Consider the following 17,792-nt stretch of genomic DNA (forward strand, 5'->3'; position numbering starts at 1 on the left):
GAAAGAAACAAGGAAGAAGGAAGGAAGAAGATAATTTATGGCTTTATGTTTAATACTTCCCTCAGCAACTGTTTACTAACAGTTATATTTTCTCAGAACTTTAGGAATGTGTTTTTTAAATTAATGTCTCTTTTCTAAATGTATTTCACTAAAAGCTTTATCCTTCAAATATCTATATTGTTATTTTGTAGTATAGTGGTGAAATTACTATCAATGACAATTTATGAAATGTGTAGACACTTTTTTAAAGGACCAATAAATTAAAGAAGAATTTGCAGCTTTGAGCTACAAACTTTATAAAATAGATTCTCCTCCATATGTGACCAGCAGCATTTTTCCTTCACCATGATTTAGTAAAGTTGAGATAAATCAATGATGCTCTATTAGTTAGTTGGACTTAAACATATTTTTTTAGGGGTTCTTTTTGTTCTTTGTAGAAATTCAAGTAGATCATGAACATAGTTCTGTTAAATAGCAGATTGCATGTCGCCTGCTTACGAGATCGAGAGGGTCAAGTCAATGTGGGGCCTGCGCTAGCTGGGATTGTCTCTAAGGAATAAAAATCATGGCTTCTGAGTGTGGTCAGGGTGTGATCACCATTCATCGCCTCAACAACAGACATCGGACTTGTTCACTGCTTGGTTTCCAAGGTCTAATAATCCCCCAAGAATTTAGAATGTTGTTGACTGTCCCCATTTACATCACTGAAGAAAGCAGCTTTGCAACAGGTGCAGCTGTATACTAATTGTAGGGTGTGCTTAATCTGTCCAGAAGGGAGAGTGACTCCAAATTTGGTATCTTAAAGAGTGGAGTGACCTTTTAAAGTCCCAGGATGAGAATTGCCAACAATTGCAACAGGCTAATTATACCCACAAGGAGTTGTGAAGTGCTTTTAAGTTTTCCTATACACCTAGAAGTTCAGTGAACGGCTTGAAGTCATTAACATATGACAGATGCACTCCCTTTTCAAGGGCTCCTATGATAAGTTTTGATTGTAGAAGTGGGAATTTGACCCTAGCTTATCACTTGTTTCATTAGCTTGCTTGAGGACAAGGACTTTTTTTTTTTTTTTGACGTGAGTGTTATCTTACCCATGTTCCAGAATTCCATCCGCCTCCTTCTCTCTGCTGATAGGAAGTCACGGTGATAACCTTGATGCTGGTTTTTCCAACGCGTATTGTCCATTGTGCGGCGTCACATATGTTTTATGTATAAGGACAAAGAATGTTAATATGCTTTACCCATCATATATTTTGTATAATATTATTGCAGCTTATCCAAACCTGGGTATTTCAGAGTTTTTAATTACATTATTTTAGAGATACTGACTTTATGTGGTTTCTGTTCTTTTTTTTATGGAAAATATACAAATACACTTTTTGGCTTCTAAAGAAAGACAAAGTCCGACTTCTACATCTCCGTGAAATTGACTTTTTTTGAGGTTGGTGAGAATAGGGAAAAGAAGTTTTGGGTTTTGTCCTGGGGGCCTCTGTACACATATGGAGGAAAGCATAGCATGCTTCCCAAAGAATGAACAAATGATAGAGGTACCCACCCTCCCCACGAGAAGATGTGGAAACGGGGCATGGGAGGGCCTCCTGCAGTAAACCCTGTGACCCCAGCACTTAGATGAAATTGCTTTTTATTATCTGGTTGGAAAATCATCTAAAATAAGCCATACAGGATTAAGGTTAAAAAGCTTCTGAGTAAAACCAGTCTTGGGTAATCTAATTCCCTCTCACAGTATCTCTGTATTTACCTGCTTAGGATGCCTGTTTCAATTCCTTAATAGACTCAAGACTTAAACTTTATTTTAAAATATTTTCTGTTAAATTAAAATCTCTCTTTATAGAAGTCACTATTCCCTTAACCTCTAAGGGTTATTCGTAAATTTTGTATTCCCAACAGGCATAATCATATTTAGCTGTGTTCCTGTCAATTACCTGCAAGCTCTTTTTGTATAATTAGGGGATGGTTAATTTACTCTAAGTAAGGTTGCCACCTGTCTAGGGATTAACCCAAACAGGTTGGAAGTCACAGAGAGACTTTTGAGTTTGGGTTGAAAGCAGTAGGAATTGATTTCTTAACTCTCTCCTGCCATTTTGGTGGCATTTTCTGGGTTAATCAGTGGTAATGGTAACAACAGGTGTTTTCCTGGTCCCTGTATTCACTAGGTTGATAAACTGTGCTGTTAAAATTATAGGTGTCTGCAAATCTGTGAACAGGAGGTATAATACTTGGTACTCATTGAAAATGCACTAGAAGGATCTTCTGCACATTTTCATTGTTTCTACTGTTACCTGATCAGATTGTCCGATGGGTGGGAAGTGGCATCCCTAAATGCGGATAGTTAAGAGGACAAGAATTGTGTCCAGTGGAATTATTATAATCTTACTGGTGTTTCAGGGAAATGAAACATGAAGAACGTTAATCATATAGTTCATAGAAGAATTTGGGGACATAATTTTATAGTATTTAAAATAAGCTGTGGGAAAAATTTAATAGTTTTAATGAACATGCGTTGCTTGCAAGGCTCCCATACAGTATGGAAAATCAAATGCTTTCCGTCATGTGACTAATGCGTATGTGACTACATTCCATCCAGGGCCTGGGTCCTCCTAGGAGACCAACTTCTTTGAGATTGATCTAGATTTATTTTCTCTTTTTCCTTTCTTGCTTTCTAATTTGAAATTAAATCATTATATGTTGTATAAATATTTTTGAATTTTTCTCATTGAGATATAATTCATATACCATAACACCCTTTTAAAGTGTACAAATCCATACTTTAAAACCATTACTGTTAGTATTCACAAAGTTGTGCAACCATCACCGTTATCTTAATTCCAAAACATTTCATCAATCCCAAAAGAAACTAAGTAGCCATTAGCAGTCACTTCCCATTCCCATTCCTTCTCACACCAGCCCTGTGCAAACCACAAATCTGCAATCCCTCTGTAGATTTCCTATCTGAACATTTTATTTAAGTATTATCATACAATATGACTGGCTTCTTTAACGTAGCATGATTGTTTTTAAGGTTCATTCATATTGTTGAATTCTTTTTTATTGTTGAATAATCCATTATATGACTACGCCACATTTTGTTGATCCATTCATCGTGAGTTTGTGGATAATTGGTCATTTCCACTTTTTGACTGTTATGAATAATGTTTCAGTGAACATTTGTGTGAAAGTTTTTGTGTGGACATATGCTTTTATTTCTCCTGAGTAGATACCTAGGCACAGAATATCTGAGTGATATGGCTTACCATTTTGAGACTCTATCAAACTGTTTATAAGGGTCTGCATCATTTTATATTCCTGTAAGGAATATAAACAAGGTTCTGATTTCTCAGCATCCTTGCCAACAGTTGTATATTTTGCCATCCTAGTGAATGTGAAGTGGTATCTCATTGTGGTTTTGATTTCCATTTCCTCAATGAGTAATGATATTGGGAGTGTTTTCATATGCTTATTGGTTCTTGTGTATCTTCTTTGAAGATTTATCTATTCACATTCCTTGCTCATTCAGGTTGTCTTTTTTATTTATTATTATTGATTTGTAAGTGTACTTTACATATTCTGGATACACATCTCTTATCAGGTACATGATTTGCAAGTATTTTGTCCTTGTCTGTTGGTTCTCTTTTTATGTTCCTGATGGTATCCTTGTGTTATCCTTTTAAAGGGGTTTTACTTCAAGCAGGAAGATATTAGAAAGTCAATATAGAAATATCTGTAACCTTCTTGTAAGGAAAACATTATTGCTTTGTTATGAAGTTCTTTTTGTTTGATAAACATACTGTTTTGGTGAAGTTGTTTTTCTTCAGATAATATGTTAAATAGAAAAAACATTGTCAGTCTCTTCAATAGCTTAAAGGTCAGACATTTTAATATTTTTCTTTTGAAGTTATGCACATAAATATATCTGATCACATCATCTAAATTGAGAATCTGATACGAACTATGTTTAGTAAAGTGCTAAAAATAAAAAACAATTGTGCAAATCAATACAAATGTAAATTTTTAAATAATATCTATTTATAAAGAATCAGGGCCTTATCAAGTTGAAATTAAAAAAAAAAACTTGAACTGAGTTCCATTGTTTTTACAATGTAATTCATCTGGTATGATTTATGAAATGTATACTTTTATGTGAGCATTGGGAAGAGTGTATGGCCTTTCCTGGTCCACAAGAGCCAGGCCTGCAGATCTGGACCTGACAGGTGTGGCTTCCTAAGCCATGACGGCATGGCCCTGGGCAAGTCACTTCCTCTCTTGGAGCTCCAGTTTGTCCCCATGGATAGCAGGAACCCCTGCTTTTCACACAGGGATGCTGTGAAGATAAATGTGGGCTGTGGAAAAGCTTTTAAGAGAGATGTAGTGCCAAGGTAATGTCCTGCCAATCTGGAGGCTGGTGTTTTTGTAAAGCTGTGAAAGGAAACTTTTGACAGTCTCTGGGAGAGAAATTAAATTAGAGTTTACCCCTTGTGCAGCTCTCTCTGTGACCACACTAGCTCTCTGACTTTTCAGAGCAGGGAGTGCACCCAAGAGCTACTCTGGCTGACTAGCATCTCGGGGGGTCTGAAAGGCTGAATGCATGCTGAAGTCGTTTATAAGCAACATTTAGGCAACAGTTCACAAACTGTAATATGGGAAATTTTCAGCCAGTAAGAAGGTATTTGCATTAAAAACAAAACAGATGACAACTGCATCAAAGCACAGGGATAATTGCATGTTGAAATGATATTTGACTAAAACAAGGGGGCATGTAGAAAGCCACTTGGAATTGCGGGATTGTGGAGAACCAGCTAATTGCTTGCTCCTCTTGTCACTTTGCTTCTTTTAAGTGACTTAAGCAAGGTAGACTCTTAAATTGTGCCTTTATAAATCTTTTCATTTGTGTAATGTGAAAATTATAAATGTGTGATTACCAGTCTCTTTATCCAGCCTCAGTTGGATAGTACATTGTCTCCTTTGGACAGTTAATGAGATGCTGGCTTTTGTGCTGTTTATCCTGGGAAATAAATGAATAACTTTCTTTGACGTCTCCTTTTGCCACATTTTCTTTGATTTGGATTGGTGCTTGTGTAACCGTATGTGAGTGTGTGTGGGGGGTGGGTATGTATTTATTTTTGCTTTCTGTGTATGGATAATGGGAATATATGATCTTGTTTTCATCTGATTCCGTTTTGCATACACTGAGGTACCTGCTGTCTTCAACGACCACCCCCTCAAGAAAATTATGTATCTAGAATTGGTGACCTGTTTTTAAGAGAACTTATAAAATCTTTCTAAATGAAAAATCATTCCAGCAGTGTCTAATATTGGCAATTTTGCTCTGTCTGCTTTTAGAACTTATTGGCCAACCAGGTCAGACATTATTAAAGTTCAAGAGATCCGGTGGGAAAAGTAATGGTTTTGTGCTACTATGAATTTTAAATGTTGCCATTTTCATGTGTTACAGCATCATCTGTTCTCACATGGCACTAAAAATGTATAGAAGTTTTAGACCAAATTCAGGGTCAAGGTTAGGAGAGTGATGATGCCTCTGACTCATTCTCCTAGAATTATGTTACCCAAATTATCTGCATACCATTTTGTACCAGGATGCTTTTTTCTAGTCATTTGAAAGAACTTACTGTAAGAAGATTTTCTTTTCTTTCTTTTTTTTTTTTTTTTTTTTTTGTGTGTGTGTCGTCACTTCTTGGAAATTTATACAGATATGGTTGGAGAATCTTTACTCACCGTACTGATAGGTATTCACTATATTGAAATATTGGGGAGTGCTTCATTTCTGGGAATAACTGTGTTTTGTGCCTCACAAAAGCAATGCCTTTTAAATATAAAAGCCTTGGGGAGGCTGACTCCTGCGCAACATACTGTTTTGAGAGTCTGCTGTCCAGCACCTGGGAGTGTGTCAACAAACAGGTGCTTGCTAGCTATTTGCTGAATTACTGCATAAATGAACTGACTGCCTAACAGGAGTGGCTTCTAAATGTGTAGTTAGTTAATGTACAAAATGACTGGATTTAATGAAATGAAGAGAGACTGAGATTTACACGAAATCATCATGGTTTAGGTGAATGAATCCAGGGATACCTACTTCTCATGAAAGGAAATGTCCATGTTTCATAAAATCAGTTGCTTTTAAATTTTCTCAATATTATTATTATCTTAGAAGAGAAGAGGAAAAAAAATTGTGTTTTGAGAATCAAGTACTTAATTTCTGTGGCACCTCGCTGGCTCAGTCAATACAGCATGTGACTCTTGATCCCAGGGTCATGAGTTCAAACCCCATGTTGGGTATGGAGCCTAAAAAAATAATAAGTAAAAATTTTTAAAAAGACTTGATTTTTTAAAAAATATACTTATTTTCCAAAGATGGTAAATATTATACTATTCAATGATAAGAGGATTATGCCTGAACTAAAAACAGAGAAGCCTTTACCTTCTGTCAAATGAATAACAAGTCATTTATTTTGGTGGCATTTCCAACCCTAAAGTCTATTGCCCTCCAATGGTGTTTAAGAAATGAAATTCATTATGATAATGATTAGAGAGTGCTCTCAAAGGAATATATAGCAAGAGTTTAAAATGACTTGGGTTTATTAAACCAGAGTTAGAAGAATCAAGGCAGGGGTGCCTGGGTGGCGCAGTCGTTAAGTGTCTGCCTTCGGCTCAGGGCGTGATCCCGGGGTCCTGGGATCGAGCCCCACATCGGGCTCCATGCTTCGCGCTGGGAGCCTGCTTCTTCCTCTCCCACTCCCCCTGCTTGTGTTCCCTCTCTTGCTGGCTGTCTCTCTCTCTCTCTCTCTGTCAAATAAATAAATAAATAAAATCTTTAAAAAAAAAAAAAAGAAGCAGAATCAAGGCAGCTTTGAAGCAGGGAGTTAATTTTTAGCCACGTGCAGTGTGGATTATTAGAGCAGCTTCGTTTGTGAATCTTGAGTTCACTTGTGGAGTGCTGTGCTCATGGCAGAAATTGTTGTTTTCTCCCGATATCTGTTCTTCCCTATTTCATATTGACAGGGTCCTGGTTTTAACCAGGCATTCAACTTCCCGGAATAGAAGCTCCCTCACAACCTGCATGGCCATGGGACCGAGTTCTGGCTGTTGTGAAGTATGTGCAAGTTTCAGGAGCCTTCCTTAAAAGACAGTCCCTTCTCTCTTCTTCACATTCTTTTCCTTCTTGCCTTCTGGATGCCACTCTTAACCGTAGGGGAGGGCTGCACCCTAGAGATGATGGAGTGTTGAGCTGGATGCTAGCCTGAATACCGAGGATTTTCCTGGATCAGAATTACTGTGCTGGAAGAGGCAGATTTCTTCCTTGTTTAATCCATAGTTATTTTGGGTTTTCTATCCCTTGCAGCTGAACCTCACCCCATCTGATGCAAAGGTAGAGATGCTGCGTTTTACCAGATTGGAATCCTGGGTATAAGGTCAGTGGGTCAGACCAAGTTGCTCCCCATATTCAGAGCTCTTTCAAAGGCCATGCCTTGCTGATTGCAGCTGAGTCCGCTTTGCAGTAAGGTTAGCACTTTATAATACCCAGCTTCTCTACTTGCCTGGTTCTGGATTTGGTCTCATTGAGTGAAGGCTCAGACATGGCTTTTACAGATTTCCTGCAATGGCTCATTTGCGTGATTTACCTGTCTATTGTAAAGGTAGAGAGTTGGGTTAGGGTGGGGTAATTGATTATATAAGCAACAGGTCACAGTGCTCTTTTCAGGTGTCCTTATGCACAGTCTGGGCATGAACATTGTTTCCCTGAAATCATTGATCTCACTGTTGGTACCGCTTTAAAAAAATAATGACTGGTATGAACTTTGTGATATTGTAGTCCTCTTCTCACAGTGACTGCAAAGCCTAAATCAGATTCCATGTTTCTTTTGTATTTGGTATGGCCAGAATTTCTAGGCCTTAAAAATTAATTTGGAGCACTTAGTTTCTTATTTTTCTTATAAAGCTTGAAATTGCTTGATTTGAAGCACCACAGTTTTTGGAAACAAAAAGTCTTCCCCTTTACCAGTGTTATCTCTGTCATGTGTTCACATGTTGTCTTTTTTTTTTTTTTTTTAATTCTATTTACTTATTTGAGAGAGAGAGAGGGAGAGAGAGCAGGAGCTGGGGGGGGGGGTGCGGCAGGCAGAGAGAAGCTGACGCCCCGCTGAGCAGGGAGCCCCATGCAGGGCTAGATCCCAGGACCCCGGGATCATGACCTGAGCCGAAGGCAGACATTTAACCGACTGAGCCACCCAGGCGTCCCAACGTTGTCTTAATGAATATTTGTTCTATGTTCTGTGTGCTGCTGTATTTTTGCATTTTCCCTTACAGTGGATATGTGTGTTGGTGTGGAAGTATGCACATATCAAAGAATCAGATGAGGAGGCTTATTCTTTTAGGTCATCCTCTGAAAGATTAGTATGTGTAAGATCTTGTGCTTAAGTGTTGGTGATGTAAAATTTAAAAGATGTAAAGATAGAAAGAACCTCTGCCTTAAAGAACTCAGAGTCTAAAGAAGAAAAGCAATGAAGACAGGAAGAATACTTTAAATTAAAACTCAACATGAAACTTATTTATGGGGTCAGTAAATCCAGAAGTCTGAAAGGTTTCATGAGCTCTTAGACCAAAGCAATTCTGTTGAGAGCTGTTGAACAGCAGTGCTAGTGCCCCCAACAGCCGGTGAAAGAGCCTTCTAGGTACATTTTCGAATGCTTAAAATTCAGATTTTTAAGAACACAGGCTTTCTCAGCTGGGTTTGTTTGCTTGTTTGCCTTTTAGTTTGAAGCCACATGGTTTCCTCTGGTTTTCTTCCTGGGACATTGTGTTATTGTCAGAATTCTGGTACAGTTCAGGTTTAATGTAGTCATTTTGGAAACTGCCAGATTATCCTCCTTCATATTTTTGTTCTAAAAACAATTCTGAAGGAGAACATTTGCCTTTGCAGTGTCTCAGCTGTGTTTAACATTGGGCCAGTGAGAGGATATAAAGAGAAACCATCAGAAAAGGAAAATGAGTGTACAGGAAAATGTGAGAAGCAGCGTATTATAGACTAACTTCATCTCATTGTCTGGAATGAAGATGACGCCACTCTCTTAGCCATCAGGATGAGAGCCATGTCTTAGACGTGGTGGAAAGGTGAACTGGAAGGAGCTGCATCTCCAGGACTTGAAGTTACAAGATTGAGTTTTGAGAGGCTCAATCCTCTAGGAACTAGATGCTTCTCTGTATGTTTTGGTAATTTTTCTGAGCCTACATTTTCTAATCTGCATATAGTAAAGTTACTCTTGCCCAACTGATACCTAGTATTATTTTAAGACTATATATATGAAATTACAAAGTACTATATGTATTGTTTTAGTTTATGGGGAAAAATTTTATTTTTAAAAAATTACTTTTGTTCCCCTCCCTCCCCCCCATTTAGAGGGACGAATTCCTTGGTGTTAGCTTTTCAAAATTGTGGAAAATGTGATATCTGTTATAATATTTAGGAAAAGGTTTTGTTGGCTGACCTAACAAGTTCAGATTCAGGTGTGTTTTGTTTTGTTTTTCTTCAAGGGCTTTTAATAGAATTACTTTGGTCTAAAAATTCATGATAGACTAAATGAAATCCTTCAGTCTGCTGGATTTAGTGAGACCATAAATTAGCCTCATGGTGAATGTCTCTTTCTTTTTCCGTTTTCATTTGACACAATTCATTGAAATGATGACTACCCATAAGTGGTTAGAATTTTATGTGTGGGAAAGTTGAAGAGAAAAACTTTTGAAAAAAAGGTGTTCGTTTCTTTCTTCATAGTGTCACCTGCATTTGATCCTTTTCAGTGTGCTTATAGATTTCAGTATGTTACCAAATGTGTGTATCTTAGAACTGAAAGTTTATATTCAAGTGGATTTTTCAGCATTTTTACTGTCACTTGTAGGGCAAAGCTGGGCATGATCCAGTTTTCCTCAGGGGAATGGAGTAGGCTTGTGGGATGTGTGGGGACAATGGACCTGCCTATAGATGTCCTCTCCCCCTTTAAATGGTCTAGAACAAGTTGGGAGCAAACAGAGCAGGTGTTGTGAAGTAGAGAGAGGCTCGTGTAGGGACCTCTGTCATAGGGAGCAGGACCGAACATTCAGGCTGGCCAAGGGATGGGACTTAAGTTCCTATCAAGAGCAAATTCTCCAGCAATCATAATACTGGAGAGGTTTGTAAAAACAGGATCCCCATTACATGAAAAGTCTGGGAAGCAAATTTTACCTCAGTGATTTGTAGGCTGAGTCTGAAGAACTAAGAGCCAGTGTAGCAGCAAATGGGACTTAACCTAAGGTACTGAAGGTACTCACATTCTTCCTCCTTGATGTTAGGGTGTGTCTGGAAGTTGTGGGTCGACCCCAGGATGAGGCCACGTAGCTCTAGGAAGAACCAGGTACGGCAGGCACTTGCCCAGGTGGGCGCCGTCTTGAGTTACCACGGCACTTATGTCAGGGAAGGCCAGCTTTCTGGCTTCCTCTGATCTGGGAAGGGGGTGCAAGGCTCTGAAGCTCATTTTGATGCTGAGAAGAGACTTTAAGCTTCTAATAGCAAAATACTGAGGCACACAACTCTTTGGTGCTGCTTGTGCACTGGGCACATCAAGATTTGGGAAGAATCGTATACAATATAAGTGGCAATTCTGTAGAATAAAGGGCATCTGCTGTTATGTTTTTTGGTTGAATGGTGTTTTTTGGGAACATACATGAAATGCGGTCACATTTTTAGGATATTGTATACATAGCAAGGAAAGGTATATTTTCCTCTCTGAATTTTAATTTCTTATGTAAATAAGATTAAAACCATAAAAAAGAATAAAGAAAAATAAAGAAATCACCTGTAGCCCCAAACTTACACATTTTTTACAATTACGTCTTCTTTTATAGACCTTGAACATATGCTTACTTAAAGCTTAATTATAAATATAGTATAAATATACCTTTATATATAATTTTTATAATAATTTTTTAATAAAAAAATTATAGCTAAAGATATATTCATTTAAAGTCACCAGTCGCACATTAACTTTACTGGGTTGATGAATTCAGATCTGCTGAGTTGAACTTAATGGAAAAAAGGTGGAAGTTTGTGATGCAGGATACATTTTTTATTGTTGTTGAAACTAGGTTGTTTTGCAACTACGAGTCATGTGATGTTAGAGTACTGGTTCTTGAAAGTAATTTTATTTCTTGGTTTCCATATTAAGAACATAGGATTTGAGGCCAAACTAGCTATGTCCACGTGCTGGCTCTGTTAATTTGGAGAAGATACTTCACCCCTCCCCCTCAGTTTCTAATATACTACTACTTCTATTATTTTAGTGATGATAAAGAAAGCAGAGCTTGATACCTAAGAAGTTCTTCAACATCACTGTTATCTTTGTCATCATCATCACATGATCACCAAGAGAGTAGGTATTTGTTGAGTATTCTACTCTTTATTAGGCTGATGGAGTTCAACAGAAGTGGGAAAAAGTTACAAACAGGATATTCTAGCAGAAGTTAGTGTATAGGAAGCGTAATTGTGTTGTGCATAGTCATAGTGACTGAAGTCCATCTCTGTTCATCTTCTAGTTTCCCTGAAGACACACAGAGAAGTAGGGAAGGCACTTACAGCCATTTAAAATTGGTTTTATTGGAGTGAATGACATTAAGTGCTGAGATTAACTGCCAAAAGGATTTGATTGTGAATTAAGAATAAAAGGCTTGTGGTTAAGAGTTAAAATTTTGTGTTTAATAAGAGAAGAGCTTAATGCATTTTAAGGCATTCCATTTGTTGTTTTAATATTCTCAGCATTTATTATTAAAGTGGGGTGGTTGTGGACTAATTATAGTCCATATCATGATGATGATGATGTTTTTAGAGAAGACTGAAAATCTACATTTTTTTTTCCAAGCTAATGCAGTAGGGGAAATATAACATCTGAGGCTTCAAATAGTTTGTTTGACCTCATAGGATCACTGGTGAGGCTATGTAAAAGCACCAAGTTTTCAGGAACTTACTTTTATGCAAAGTCCTGCATTTTTTTTTGTTGTTGTTGTTAAATTCTTAAATGAAAAACATCAGTTTGGCAATTGGAGGAGTAGAGAATAAAAAACAGGAAAAGAGTATGAAATTATTAATGCCATTATGTTAATATAACTGAAAATTTATTTAGGAAGAAAGTGGTAAAGGTGACAGTGTGATTTTTATAAATTGTAACAATTATAAAGTGAATTTGGCCAATCATTTTTACTGATTTTATATAAGGTCTCTGTGACTTATTAAATTAAGAAAGGTTAGGAGTGCAGACCACATACTTCTGTACAGAAAAAAGAATAAGAAAATGTTTAAATGGCTTTAAACAATATTCTAAACTTTTTTACCCTGTGGAAAGCCTACAAAAGCAATTATGTTTGTTAGCTATAGACTAGTAGCTTTATGGTCACAGAATTTTAGCCTGAAGATGTTCGTTCCTTCATTTATGATGATGCAGAGTTGGCAGAATGACTTGGTAAAATTTTATTTTAAGGTGAATACTTGAGAAAGGAAAATTAATTTATTTGCTTTTGATAAACAGCTGTTTTAAAAAAAACTGAAGTGGATCAGAATCAGTAATCTTTTTAGCAGTGGATATTACTGAGCAAAATTTAGCACTGTTATTTGGTATTATTTTAGGTCTAAGGCTTTTGCAGAAGAAAAGCCAAATGACACGGTGGTATAGAAAGATAACAATTATTGATTAGTGGTTATAGTTACCTCATCCCATTCATGGTACTAATATCATAGATTGCTTACCGCATTACACTGAGTGTTGTTTGTCAGAGAAGTGATTTTGTCACTGTAATAAAAATTGATACTATTGTTTTTTGGTATCTCATTTTGTATTTTGAACCCTTTTGACAAATGCCCTTCTGAATCTAACCTCATTTTAAGTATAAGGATTACCTTTATTTTCCACAACATCAGCCACCGTGTTAAAAATCTTAAGAGCCAAACCAATCGTTCAATTTGAAGTTGCTACAAGGAAGTGGAGCCCTTTTAGTTCCTCATGGCCTGCTTGTCTCTTTTCCTGGGATAATTTAATTCAAGCTGGAGATCTCCTAAAAAAACAAAAAACAAACAAACAAAAACAACAAACACCCCTCTTTCGACACTTGACTAATTGTTAGCTTGAATATTATTATATGTGCATATATTTTTACATGTAAATATACAAATTTTTTAAAATCAACTTTTCAGGTAAGATTCTGGTGGCTCTTTTATTAAACATCTGTCTTCAGTCTTGTATCAAAAAAATAAGGTAATTTGAGGGAGACTGGGATTTCAGCAGTGAAACAGTTGTGGTATTAGACCCAAGAGGTGATTATTTAACCTCTACTGGGGGACGTGGTACCTTATAACCACAGGTGAATGAAAGGAGTTAATTATTTTCCTTCATGTTCTCACCCTGTGGTCTGATTACTTTAAATGGTTAGAAGTCTTAATAAACAATTTAATCACTCTAGCTATTGACCTAGACTAGACCTGTTATGTTAGGCCCACAAAGAAATGTCTAATGTCAACATGATTACAAGTCATTATTATTAGGACTAAGGCACACAATTTTTTTGATAAACTATACTTAAAAGTTTTAGGGCTGTAAGCAGAGAGAAATTTAATAAATGTAAACCTTGAAGTTGTAGAGTTGATAAAAATCGTAAAATTTTTAAGATGAAAATGGTTTCTAAAGTCATAACTCTATGTACCGTTGATGAAACTAAGACTTAGAAACATTAAGTGATTTTTCACAATTACGCTTTAAGCACTTCCAGAATAAAAACAATTGTTCCTATTGGTACTTCCTTGTCAGTACAGCTTTTGATGCTCCCCATTGTTTAAAAAATAGTTGTGGAATACATAAAGATGTCTATCAGAAATTTGTAGGAGAAAACTAGTATTCTGAAGGACAGCAAAATGGTCCTAAATCAGGGGAAATGACACATTACCTGGAAAAATGATCATTTTCCATATTGTAGGCTCATGTTTAAATTTTTGCCTTTGTGCTGGAAAAAAAGAACTGTCGTGGAGGAAAAACTTCATAATTTTGATTTCCCATTCATCACATGGTTTGGTGGTGAGAAGTGGGGACTTTGTGGGTTTTGGATCTCCTGGTCATATAATATATGTTCTAGCATATTTTATTTTTTATTTGTATTTATGATTTAGCCTATACACATCAGTCATAGATACATTATAGTTACTGAAATAACAAAAATATGTGATATTCTCATCTGTTAAAATGACATAAACAAAGTATTACTCCATTAAGTCCTGCTTGTAGTGCAACTTATTTTTTCCTTGATTTACCTGTACCTGTAAAATAACATTTTCTATAACGTTGAGTAAGTCATTTCATCTCTATTATCTTTACTTTTGTCTTTTCTAAAATGAGAGGGTGGGGTTAAAAATCCTATGATATTTCATTTCTTGGCATACTCTTTTCACTAAAGTAACTTGATTCAATAGTGATAATATGTTCTACATGAGTATCCTGAGCCCAGTTATTACTCTAAAGAGTGAAAGTTCTCCCAAGTAGAATAAAGAGAGAACATTCCAGACTCCATAAAGAACATGGTAATTTATAGTGATGTGGTGAGATTAAGCTATAAACTGCTTGGGGGTTTGAAGGTGGGGAAGAGTGTGAGAAGTTAGAAAGAAGGGACCTCAAGTGTGCATTGCTGAGGAGTTCAAACTTCGTTATATAGGTAGTTGACACCTCTTGGGATTTTCAGGCCCAAAGGGGAACATAATTAGATGTATATTTTAGAAGCGTTGTTGGTAAATTGGAGGTTGGATTAAAGGGTATAGAGAGCTGAAGCGAGGGAAGCGATTCAGGAAGGTCTTTAGCAGTTGAGGGGAGTAGGGACAGATGTGAACAACTTTTGATGATAGAATTAATGAGACTTGATGACTTGTTAGATGTTTCAGGGGTGAAGGGGATGGGAGAATCAGGAGTGACTAGAGATTTTTAGCTCAGGCATCTGTGTTTATAAAAATAATTGATTTAAGGGAAATTGGATCTGAAACTCATTGCTGGGAAAGTGGGTGGTGGTAAATTTAATTTTAAGATAACTTGTAGCCAAAGAGGCGAAAAGTCCCATAAGGAGCCATAAAATTGAGACTGATTCTGAGTAGAGATGGAGGCTGGAAATAATACATTTGGGAGTTATGGAAGTCGTTACGGAACATAGCCGGAAGTGCCTTCACCTGCATGAGCATGTAAGATGAAAAGAGAAGAGGTTTAAGAGATGTCCCTGGGAAACTGCAGAGAAGAGGATATGGAGACAGTGGAAGAGAGAAAGAGATGGTTAGCAGGGTAGGAGGAAAATTGTTAGAAAACAGTGCCCTGAAATGCTGGGTAGGAGGAAGGTTATTAGAAAATAGTGCCCTGGAATTCATGAGAGGAACAATTTTTAAGAAAAGAGGGATAGGAAGTGCAAAGTGTTGCCATGAGGTCAGCTAGGATAAGAAATATGTCTTTGGGGTTTGGTGATAAGGAGGTCTCTGTGACCTTTGTGTCCGTTAAGGAGTGAGGGCAGAAGTGAGATTGCTGTGGGGTGGAGGCTGAATAGAATTTATAGAATCAAAGTGCTTCTAGATAAAGACATTAGATCCTGAAGAGAATCAGTGAGGGACAATAGTTTGAAAGGTAGTCAGGTTGTGGCTCATGAAGACAGGAGCATGCTTGGAAATAAATGAAGAAAGTGGTGAAAGAGATACTACCTAATACTCTATGTAGAGTTGGAAGTAAGATGAATTTTAATCAACAAGGGAAAGATTATAAATATAGGCTATTGTTATTCATCTATCATTATCTCTCTCTCTCTGTCTTTCTCTCCATTCATGATAAAATTACCACAAGCTTAATTTGAGCATTTCTTATAATGTAGCTTAATCTGATTTATTAAACAAGGAAAAAAAAAAACAGAAGAAATCATTGTAGGAAGAATTGAGAAACACCTCTTACAAATGTATCTAGTATTTATATATTGTGTTGAAGTTATTGGGATTGCTTTAGAGGAAAATGACCAGACCTTTAGTTTTGCACAAGAAATTGAGTTTTTGTCGCCCAGGCTTCTTATTCTTTATCTAATTTATGTTATGGCTCTTTCTAAAAGTTAATATTTAAATTTAATTAGAAAGGAAAGGAATCTAGGTACTTAAGACTAACTAAATTAGAACATTTGAAATAGGGTAGACTTAGAGCAGAAAAGAATCTTAAAGATCAGTTTATCCAACTCCTCTTCAGTTCTTCCTTCTTGATTCTCTTATTACATTTCTTTTCCTTTTTTATTTTGTGTGCTAGGATCTCCAGTTTCCTAGAATCTCCTAGAATAAAATCAGTCCCTTTCTCTTTTCTCCCTAATATCTAATCTGTGCAATAAATTTCTCCTAGCTGTTGGTATTACCACTATCATTGCTAAATTTTATCTATTTTTGTTATTTCCATCATGATTTCTTCTTTAATTTATGAGTTAGTTTGAAATGCATTTCTTTAATTTCTGAAAATAAGGGCTTTAGGGGACTATTTACCCTTTTATGAGATGTTATCAAGCCCAGAGCAGAACTTTTGACAGCTTTATAGGGCTAGAAGACAAGGTTTAAGAATCAGGGCCCAGCAAAGGTGGGTGCTCATGTAAATGTCCCAAGCTTTGAGATAGGACCCTGAAGGGCCATACCCTAGGAGTAAATATGAACTGACAGTAAGACAGCTCTACATGTCAGCTTGAGGTTCACCTCATTGGCCCCCAAAATTAATACTGAAATTGGACTAAGCTGATTCTAGACTTCTAGTACTCCCAGAATCAAATCAGAATTATCTCTGGAGAAAGATAACATTTTAGTTTTCAAATTATTTATAAAGCAGTTTTTCAAGTAGAATGACATATAGTGAAAGATAGTTACATAAGTAGACATAACAACATGAATGAAAGCTAGTAGAAGCTGTAGAAATAGACTTAAAGGGTCTCTACTTATTGGAACGCTAACAGAATTTTTATAATTTTACTTTATTCAAGGAGTTAGAAAGAATATTGAAGCATGTTACAGGGAACTTATTTGAAAAATAATCAAATAGAAAGTCTACAAGTGGAAAATACAAAAACCGAATTTCAAAGGATTTAACAGTAAATTAGACATTATTGAAGAGGGGATTAGTGAACTGGAAGATAGAACAGAAGAAAATACCCGGAATATAACATAGAATAGCAAAGAATAACAAAAAGGTGGAACATTTGAAGACAGAGTAAGAGTTAGAGGTTATAGGAAGGGGAGGCTCAGTACTCTTATTTAGAGTCTCAGGAGGAGGGAGAGTGCTAAAGCAATGTTGGAGGAAATAATGATTAAGAATATTCCCAAAATGATGAATGATATTCAGCCATATATTTAAGAAGTCCAACAGATTCTAAGCAAAAAGGGAAATAAATACTATCGTTAAAAATCCTAAAAACTAAAGATAAAAAAAAAATCCTGAAACTAGGTAGAGAAATAAGACACTGAAAGAATTATCATTGAAAGAATCAAAATTTGACATCACCTACACATCTGTACTGATGGATTTATTAAAAGAAAGTTATTCCAGATGTAAGAGTGGAGAAGGAAGGAAGGGCAGTGATACCATATATATGTTGGTATATCTGAATGAACAGAGACTATATAAAGCAATAGCAATGCCTTATGACTGTAGGATATATGCAGAATGAAAATAATGCCCATAATATCTTATGTTGCAGGAGGGGAGAACCGTGGA

General features: G+C 36.4%; 1 protein-coding gene across 4 annotated transcripts in view; it reads left to right on the top strand.

Moving 5' to 3' along the window:
- Positions 1–17,792, top strand: part of CDIN1 (CDAN1 interacting nuclease 1) — a 206,556-nt gene that overhangs the window by 25,008 nt on the left and 163,756 nt on the right. The window contains exon 1 of one of the 4 annotated variants that reach the window (XM_057306197.1): positions 7,420–7,445. The exons of the other annotated variants lie outside the window; for them this stretch is intronic. The gene's annotated coding sequence lies outside the window, so the exon portion shown is untranslated. Of the gene's footprint in view, positions 1–7,419; positions 7,446–17,792 lie in introns of those variants that run through there. 4 annotated transcript variants of the gene reach the window in all.

The sequence above is a fragment of the Ursus arctos genome, unplaced genomic scaffold (assembly GCF_023065955.2).
Source record: "Ursus arctos isolate Adak ecotype North America unplaced genomic scaffold, UrsArc2.0 scaffold_36, whole genome shotgun sequence".
NCBI classification, from domain to species: domain Eukaryota; kingdom Metazoa; phylum Chordata; class Mammalia; order Carnivora; family Ursidae; genus Ursus; species Ursus arctos.